The 8734-nt window shown below is 38.0% G+C and overlaps 1 non-coding gene across 1 annotated transcript; it reads left to right on the top strand.

The window, feature by feature from the left end:
* The first annotated feature begins 330 nt into the window (after positions 1-330).
* LOC113831171 lies at positions 331-437 on the top strand. Its single transcript, XR_003488284.1, has one exon. It is a non-coding gene; the product is annotated as a U6 spliceosomal RNA (small nuclear RNA).
* The last annotated feature ends 8297 nt before the right edge of the window (positions 438-8734 follow it).

Genomic DNA, 8734 nt, shown 5'->3' on the forward strand with positions numbered 1-8734 from the left:
CAAACAAAGTCACTTACCCTTTTCCTTCCTCCATTTGCCATGGGAAATATTCTTTAACCCCCAAAGTTGCCTGGTTTCCATTTTCCAGAGAAACTGCCATACTGATTTCCAAAGTGGCTGCACAAGTTGGCACTCCCACCAGCAGTGCAGAGGCATTCCCCTTTCTCCACATCCTCTCCAGCATAAACTGCCATTGGTGTATTTGCTTTTAGCCATTCTGACAGGAGTAAGATGTTATCTCAGAGTTGTTTTGATTTGCATTTCCCTGATGGCTAAGGGTGTTGAACACTTTCTTATGTGTCTTTCAGCCATTTTATATCCGTCTACTGAGTGCTCACTTAAGCAGCACATTTATTAAAATTGGAACAATACAGAGAAGATTAGCATGGCCCCTGTGCAAGGATGACACGGTAATTCGTGAAGTGTTCCATATTTTGCAATACACATCAAAATCACAACACAGATTTTCACAGACATTGAAAGAACAATACTGAACTTTATATGAAAAAATAAAAAAAAACAAGATAGCCAACACAACTCTATACAATAAAGCATCTTCTGGAGGCATCACCATCCCTGAATTCAAGCTCTACTATAATGCCATAGTTCTGAAAACATCTTGGTATTGGCACAAAAATAGACAGATAGACCAATGGAATTGAATTGGAAACCCTGATATTGACCCATGCACCTACGAATACCTTATTTTTGACAAAGGTGCTAAATCTATACAATGGAAAAAAGATAGCATCTTCAACAAATGTTGCTGGAACAATTGGTTTCAGACATGCAGAAAATTGCAGATAGATCCATACTTGTCACCATGCACAAAACTTAAGTGCAAATGGATCAAAGATCTCACCATACATCCACCCACACTGAATCTTCTAGAAGAGAAATTGGGAATTACCCTTTAATAAATTGGCACAGGAGACTGCTTCCTGAACATTACGCCAGTAGCACAGACATTGAAGTCTGCAATTAATAAATGGGACCTCCTGAAACTGAGAAGCTTCTGCAAGGCAAAGGAAACAGTCAGTAGGACAAAAGGACCACCCACAGAAGAAGAAAAGATCTTCACCGACCCCACATCTCAACAGAGGAATCTGAAATGGCTGATAGACACTTAAGAAAGCGCTCAAAATCCTTGGCCATGAGAGAAATGCAACTCAAAACAACTCTGAGATACCACTTCACACCTGTCAGAATGGCTAAAATCAAAAATACCAATGACAGTCTATGCTGGAGAGGATGTGGAAAAAAAGGAACACTCCTCCTTTGTTGGTGGGAGTGCGATCTTGTAAGACAATTCTGGAAATCAGTATGGAGATTGCTTAGAAATATGTGAATCAGTCTACCTCAAGATGCAGCCATTCCTCTCTTGGGTATATACCCAAATAGTGCATGTTCATACAAGAAGGACATATGTTCAAACATGTTCATAGCAGCATTGTTTGTAATAGCCAGAACCTGGAAGCAACCTAGATGCCCCTCAACTGAAGAATGGTTTGAGAAAATGTGGTACATTTACACAATGGAGTACTACTCAGCAGAAAAAAAACAATGGAATCTTGAAATTCACAGGCAAATGGATGGAACTAGAAGAAACCATCCTGAGTGAGGTAACCCAGTCACAAAAAGATAAACATGTTATGTACACACTCATATATGAATTTTAGACATAGAGCAAAGGATTAGCAGCCTATAATCCTCTTCAAAAAAGAAACTAGGGAACATGAAGGACTCTAAGGGATTGATGGTCCCCAAGAATGAAAGGGGCATGAACTCCTGAACTAATTGGGAGCATGATGGCAGGGGGGAGGGTGATGCTACAATAAGAGCAAGAGAATAGGAGTAGAGGAGAGGAAATGGAGGGGCAGAAATATTGATTTGGAGAATAGAGGAAAGAGAGCAGGATGAGTGATACTATATAAGAGGTAGCCACTATAGGTCCTCGAAGATATCTGGAACCAGGGAGATCTCCAGAGACCTACAAGGATGACACGATCTGACAATCCAGGCAAAGTTGGAGAGGATAACTTAAAAGCCCTTCCCCTAAAATGAGATTGATGACTTCTCTTTATGCCATCCTAGAACCCTCATCCACTGGCTGATGGAAGCAGAGACAGACATCCACAGATATACACTGAGCTGAAATTGGGAATTTAGTTGAAGAAAGGGAGGAATGAAGAGTGAAGGGGTCTGTACCAGATTGGAGAAATCCACAGGAACAATTGGCCTGAACAAGGGAGAGCACATTGACCCCAGATGCTGTCAGGGAGGCCAGTACAAGACGGATGCAGACATGGATGTCAATAAAGAGGGCTCTGCACTCCAGGGAGCCTCTGGTGGTGGATTAGTATTTTTCCCTGGTGCAACAAGGGACTTTGAGAGCCCATTCCACCGGTGGGATGAACGGTTACACTCTGGCCCAGGACCAGCACAGGAAGATTTGGTGGACTTTGCAGAGCCCCCGTTGAGAGCCTTATCCTGCCTGGGGAGTGGTGGGTGGATGGGGTGGGGATAGGCTGGGCATGGGGGAGGAGGGATAGGGTGAGGGGAGGGAGAGGGAGAAGGGACTCACATGTGAAACAAGCTTGTTCCCTAAGTAGAACTAATAAAAAAAAGATTGTTCTGTTGAGAATTGTCTATTTAGTTCTGTACCTCACATTTTAATTGGATTGGTTGGTGTTTTGGAGACTAGTTTCTTGAGTACTTTGTATATTTTCAAGATGAGCCCTCTGTCAGATGTAGGGTTGGTGAATATCTTTTCCCAATCTGTGGGCTGCTGTTTTGCCTTACTGATAAAGGCCGTGTCCTTTGCCTTACAGAATTTTCTCAGTTTTAGGAGGTCCCATTCATCAATTGTTGATCTCAGTGTTTGTGCTACTGGAGTTACTTTCAGGAAGTGGTCTCCTGTACCAATTCATTCAAGGGTATTTCCCAATTTATCTTCTAATATATTCAGTGTGGCTGGGTTTATGTTGAGGTCTTTGATCCATTTCAACTTAACTTTTGTGCAGGGCAAAACGATTGGGTCTATCTGTAGTCTTCTACATGTCTTCATCCAGTTATGCCAGCATTTATTGAAGATGTTCTCTCTGTTCCAGCATATTCTTTTATATTTCATAACTTTATTTTCATTGTCAAAAATCAGGTGTTCCTAGGTTTGTAGATCAACATTAGCAACTTCAATTTGAATTCTCGGTTCCAAGCTTCTGTCTTGTGCAAATACCAAACATATTTTATTACCTTGACTCGATTTTACAGGTAAAAATCACTGATGGTGATGATTCTTGAATTTCATTTAATGGACAGTGTTGTGTTGGATAGAATGGACATATTGCTTTTTCATATAAAGGATAGTAATATCCTTTTAAAGTCTGTGAAGAGGTTTGGTAGGATTTTCATGGTGATTGCATTGAATTGTCGATTAATTTTGGTAGGATTATCCTTTATGTTACATTGATCCTACCTTTCGAATAGCATGGGGGATGTTCCCATTTCCCGACATCTTTAATTTCTTACATTATAGAATTAAAGTCCTTGTCTTACATGTCTTTCATTTGTTCGTTTAGGATTACCCCCACATATTTTATTTTGTTTGTAGCTATTGTGATGTGGGGTGTTTCTCTACCTTTTATGCATCCATGTATAGGAGGGCTCCTCTTTTTTGTGTTAATCTTCATTCCTCCCCGATTATTGAAAATTTTTATGAGTTTATGATTATAGGAGTTGTCTGGTTAACTTTTCTGTCACTTATATATATTACCAATTGTCTCAAAATAGTAAAATTTTGTTTTTCCATTCTTTTTTATATCCACTTGATCTGCTTTTTTGTCATATTCCTCAAGCTAGATCTTTAATTAATATATTGATTAGAAATGTATAGAGTGAACAGTCTTTTCTTGTTCCTGATTGTAGAGGAATCAGATAGAATTTCTCTCCATTTATTTTGATGTTGGCTGTTGGCTTGCTGTATATTGCTTTTTTCTGTTTAGTTATGATCATTTAATCCCTGCAAGGCTATTCCATCCTTGAATGAGATGATCATTTGCTTTTATGCTTTCAGATTGTTTAAATGGTGGATTAAATTGACAGATATTTGTATGTTGATCCATCACTGTGTCTCTGGGGTAAATCCTATTTGACTATGTTCCATGCTTTTTTGTGTGTTTTCTTTGCATCTCCATATTTTATAGAGAGGCAGTTGGTGCTAGCAACTGTCCTGTTGGATTGCATTCATATTATCCCTTGGGTTTGGTTATGTTGTGTTCTCTTTTATATTACATTCTGGGAAGCTTATGTTTTTTTTTCTTCTTTTACCTAGTGGCTTTTCAGTACCGCTATGTTCAGTTTATATAAATTTGTGTAATTTCTGTAATTTGTGTTGTTATTTCTCTCAGTAGCCATTGGTATCAGATGAGATATAGGCTGATATTTTTATTCTTTTTATCTGTTGCAGTTTTCTTAGTTACCTAATAATTAGATGTCTTAGAGATATTTCAATGAGAAAACATGCTGTTAAGATGGCAGACTCTTGGGGTTTGGGTATAATATTCTAGATATGTCATCTAGTCTATTTCTGTCAGAACCTTGATCACTTCAGTTATTTTTCTGCTGTTTTCTTCTGGCAGATCTGTCTCTGTGAGATGGGTTTTCAAAGTCTCCCACTATTATAGTGTGGAATTTGATTCAGGTTTTAAGCTTCAGAAATGTTGTCTTTACTAATGAGGTTGATGCTATATTTTGGAAATGAATGTTCATAATTGAGACATTATCTTGGAGAACTCAACCTGTGATGAATTTGAAATATCCTTCTCTGTTTATTTTGAAAATTTTATTCTGAATTTTATTTTGCTATATGTTGGGATAGCTTTGCCAGCCTGTTTCTTATGTCAAATTGATGAGGCTATTATTTCCTAAATTTTTACTATGAGATATAAAATATATTCCCCAAACAAATCTACTAGGTATCTAGAGAAAATTATCAATTGTCAGTAATATTACAATGTAATGTATGTGAGAATGGGTGTCAGTCTTATATCTATATTTGCAGTTACCCGTATTTGCCATTTTACCAATGAATTTGGCACAGTTAAAACATTGTGGAATTCTTTGAACCCATATCATTTGTCCAAGAATTCATGTAAAGATGAAATTCATTGTGATGATTGGATATTATACTCTCTACAAAGCAATATCCATTGTATATCCTTAGACAACAGCATGCATTGAGGTGAGTTTTCTGTCATTAAAGCCTATGATGGCTTAAAGACTATGGACAACAGTGAAGAGTAGAGATTCCAGGGCAGTTGTGTAGAACTCCAAAATTGTTTAACAAGAGATAGCAGAAAAAATAGATCCCAGTTCCTTTGGTTGTCAGATTTAGCACTAAAGCAAATTATAACAAGCCTGGATTCTAAATGAGTTTATGTCCAAGCAAGGAACTTCGCTGTGTTCCCTTCATACATTCTCAGTAGAGAAGTGAGGGCACATACCAAAACTTTTTGTTGTTGTTGTTTTTTAAGACAGGGTTCCTCTGTGTAGCTTTGGAGCCTATCTTGGCACTCTATCTGGAGACCAGGTTTGCCCAAATTAATAGAGACACGACCTACTCTGCCTCCCAAGTGCTGGGAATAAAGGCATGTACCACCAACACCCAGCCACATACAACAATTCTTAAGTAAATGAAAACAAGCTTGGGTATTTCCAAAGAACTGGAATTGTTAAACAACATGAGTGTACCTAATATCACTAAATATAGTCTGAGAAGTACTTGGTGCAAGTCTTTTATTACTAGATATTCTAATCCATGCGAAGTTAAACACTATTGTGTATTCTCTATTTCTTTACATCACTTTTTTATTGGATTATTTGGAGTTTGGTGATTCGTTACTTCAGTCCTTTGTATATTTTAGAAATCAGCCATTTGCCAGATGTGGGGTTCATGAAGATCCTTTCCCATTCCTTGGCTGCTGTCTTGTCTTGATTATATCTTTTGCCTTATAGAAACATCTCAGATTCAGAAGGACACAATACTGAAATATCAATATGATTGTCAATTCTACTGTCATGTTCTGGTAGTGGTGTGCTGCACAAATTCAATACTACATCCCAATTACTTTGATAAGAGTTTCAGTGTTGCTGGATTTTTATTGAAATCTTCATTCCATTCAAAATTTATTTTGGTTAATAGAGGAATCTAAAATACTGAAAAGACACTAAACATCTGTAGCCATTATGGAAATGAAAATCCTAACAAATCTGAGAAATCATCTTACACCTGCCAGAATGGTTACATAAAAAACGACATGGACATTTTATGCTGAAGAGGATGTGGAGTATGATGAATGCTTCCCTGTTGCTTCTGGAAGTGAAAAATTGGACAACCTTTTTGGCAGTCAGAATAGAAGTTTCCCTGAATATTTGGTATCATTCTACTTCACCTTCTAGCAAATCCACACTTTGGCACATACCCAAATGATGTACATTAATACAACATGGACATCTGTACAGCTAAGTTCATAACTGCAGTATTTGTAATAGCAAAAACCTGGAAAAAGCCAAGATGTCCCTGGACTAAAGAGTGGATAAAGAAAATGTGATACACTTCAACGGAGTACTACTAATTGGAAAAGGAAAAAATGAAACAAATGTGTGGAACTAGAAGAAACCATCCTGAATGAAGTAACACACATACAGAAAGACAAATCTGTTTGTACTTACTCACGTAAGGATATTAGAATTAGAAATAAAGATAAATAGTGACCTGAAATCCTGGAAATAAGTGTCAGACAGGGAAGAATGATAAGCAAATGGGGCATTACCAGGCTGGAAAAACCAGGAGAAACAGATGATCTGAACAAGTGGGAACTCTTGGAACCTATTCTTACAAATGGGGAACCATCATAGTACCAAAACTGCCCTTCTTAATGTAGGTGACCGTTGTGAGATGTGGGAAGTCAATGGCCCTTGGCAATGTAATCAGTATTTATTCCTATCACTTGAATGGGCTTTAGGAGTCAGTTCCCTATTGAGAGTTACTCTGTCATTCAAGATTGTCTGGGGAGTGCCTAGTCCTTGCCCCAAATGATGTGAAAGACTTTGTAAATCCCCCATAAAAGACCTCATCTTTTCTGTGGAGAGGGTGCGGTAATGGGTGGTTTTCTGTGGTCATGTGAATAAGGAAGGGAGAAGGAATGGGATTGCTATGCAAATACGATTATATCTAGATTAAATAAAAATTATTGAAAATGTAAAGAAAAGAAAAAAATTTTCTTAGGCCGTTAAGAGGAGATCTTGGTGTATGTCCTTCAGTATTTATGTTTCTCTTTGTGGTTGATGAGCAAAACACTGATGATCAAACACCCAAGTAAGAACAAAGGCAGTGATACCACCAGACCTGGCTGGGGAGACAAAGGGAGATAGAGAGTGAGAAGAGATGCCCTGTTGCTGAAGAAGTAACTTGCCTGTAAATGGGTAACCCATAGTCTCGAAACAATATATAGATTATTGGAAATGGATTAATAATTGAAACAGAGGTAGCCAATAAGAAGCTCTAACCATCAGCCAACAGATTAAATATTATTATAATATCTGTGTGTTTCTTTGGGGAAAATTGCCATTGGAATCATGTGGGACAGAAACTTCCATCTTCATAATTCTTTTTCCCTACCTCTCTGACTACCTATGTACTTGTCTTCCATTGTGACCAATAATCCCCTAGTATACAATATCTTTCTGACCCTATCTGCATGGAACTATGTTGTCAGCAACAGAAGATTAGCCTTGATTCCGTTGGTAGAAAGAGAGAATAGGATATCTCCCAGTTACAGCTAAAAACTGATACATCAACAATTATCTTAGGAGAACAGAGATATTTCCTGTAGGCTAGGTCTCCAGATTTGCATGTTGAGAGGGGAACAGTTTATATGCAAAAAGCATTTCCAGAGTGAAATAGGCAACTTCCTGTGTAACCATCCCCTTCTCACAAACAGCTCAAAAAATGATATGTGTCAAGTTAACGATGATGATATAAGTATGCAAGGAATTTTTTCAAAAGTTTACAATTTGATTTTCAATTTATTTAAAGAACTTCCAAAGGCTTTGTAGTGGATATTTAAAGTAACAAATGAATCCAAACTTTGATCTTACTATAAGCAAGTATAGGACACATACCAAAACTCTCTCTTTTTTTTAAGACAGGGTTCCTCTGTCTAGCTTTGGAGCCTATCTTGGCACTCTATCTGGAGACCAGGCTTGCCAAAACTAATAGAGACATGACTGCCTCTGCCTCCCAAGTTCTGGGATTAAAGGCGTGTACCACCAACACCCAGCCACATACCACAATTCTTAAGGTCAATCTGAATAATGATTTTTCTGGTTGCATTAGGAACTTTGTATTGTAGAATTATACCTGTGTGAAGCAGGGCAACCTCTTAATCATACCTAGTAACAGAAGGAAGCTGAGATTGTTTACTAATAGACTAGAATACCAGAAATCATAGGCTCAATCATCCACACTGTCATAACTGTATTTGGGTGTTGACATCAGTATCACAACTGTAAGAATAAGAGGCAGAAATATATGAAGGATATTCTTAGGTATAAAATTAATTTTGTCCCCAAGGCAGGGGCAGAAGCATCTCACCTCAGACCTCTCTGCAGTCTGTGGGGGCTTGAATAGCCCAGCGATCTCAGCAGAGTCAGGGTCCCAGGGTCCTCAGAAACC

The sequence above is a fragment of the Cricetulus griseus genome, unplaced genomic scaffold (genome assembly GCF_003668045.3).
Source record: "Cricetulus griseus strain 17A/GY unplaced genomic scaffold, alternate assembly CriGri-PICRH-1.0 unplaced_scaffold_3, whole genome shotgun sequence".
NCBI lineage: Eukaryota > Metazoa > Chordata > Mammalia > Rodentia > Cricetidae > Cricetulus > Cricetulus griseus.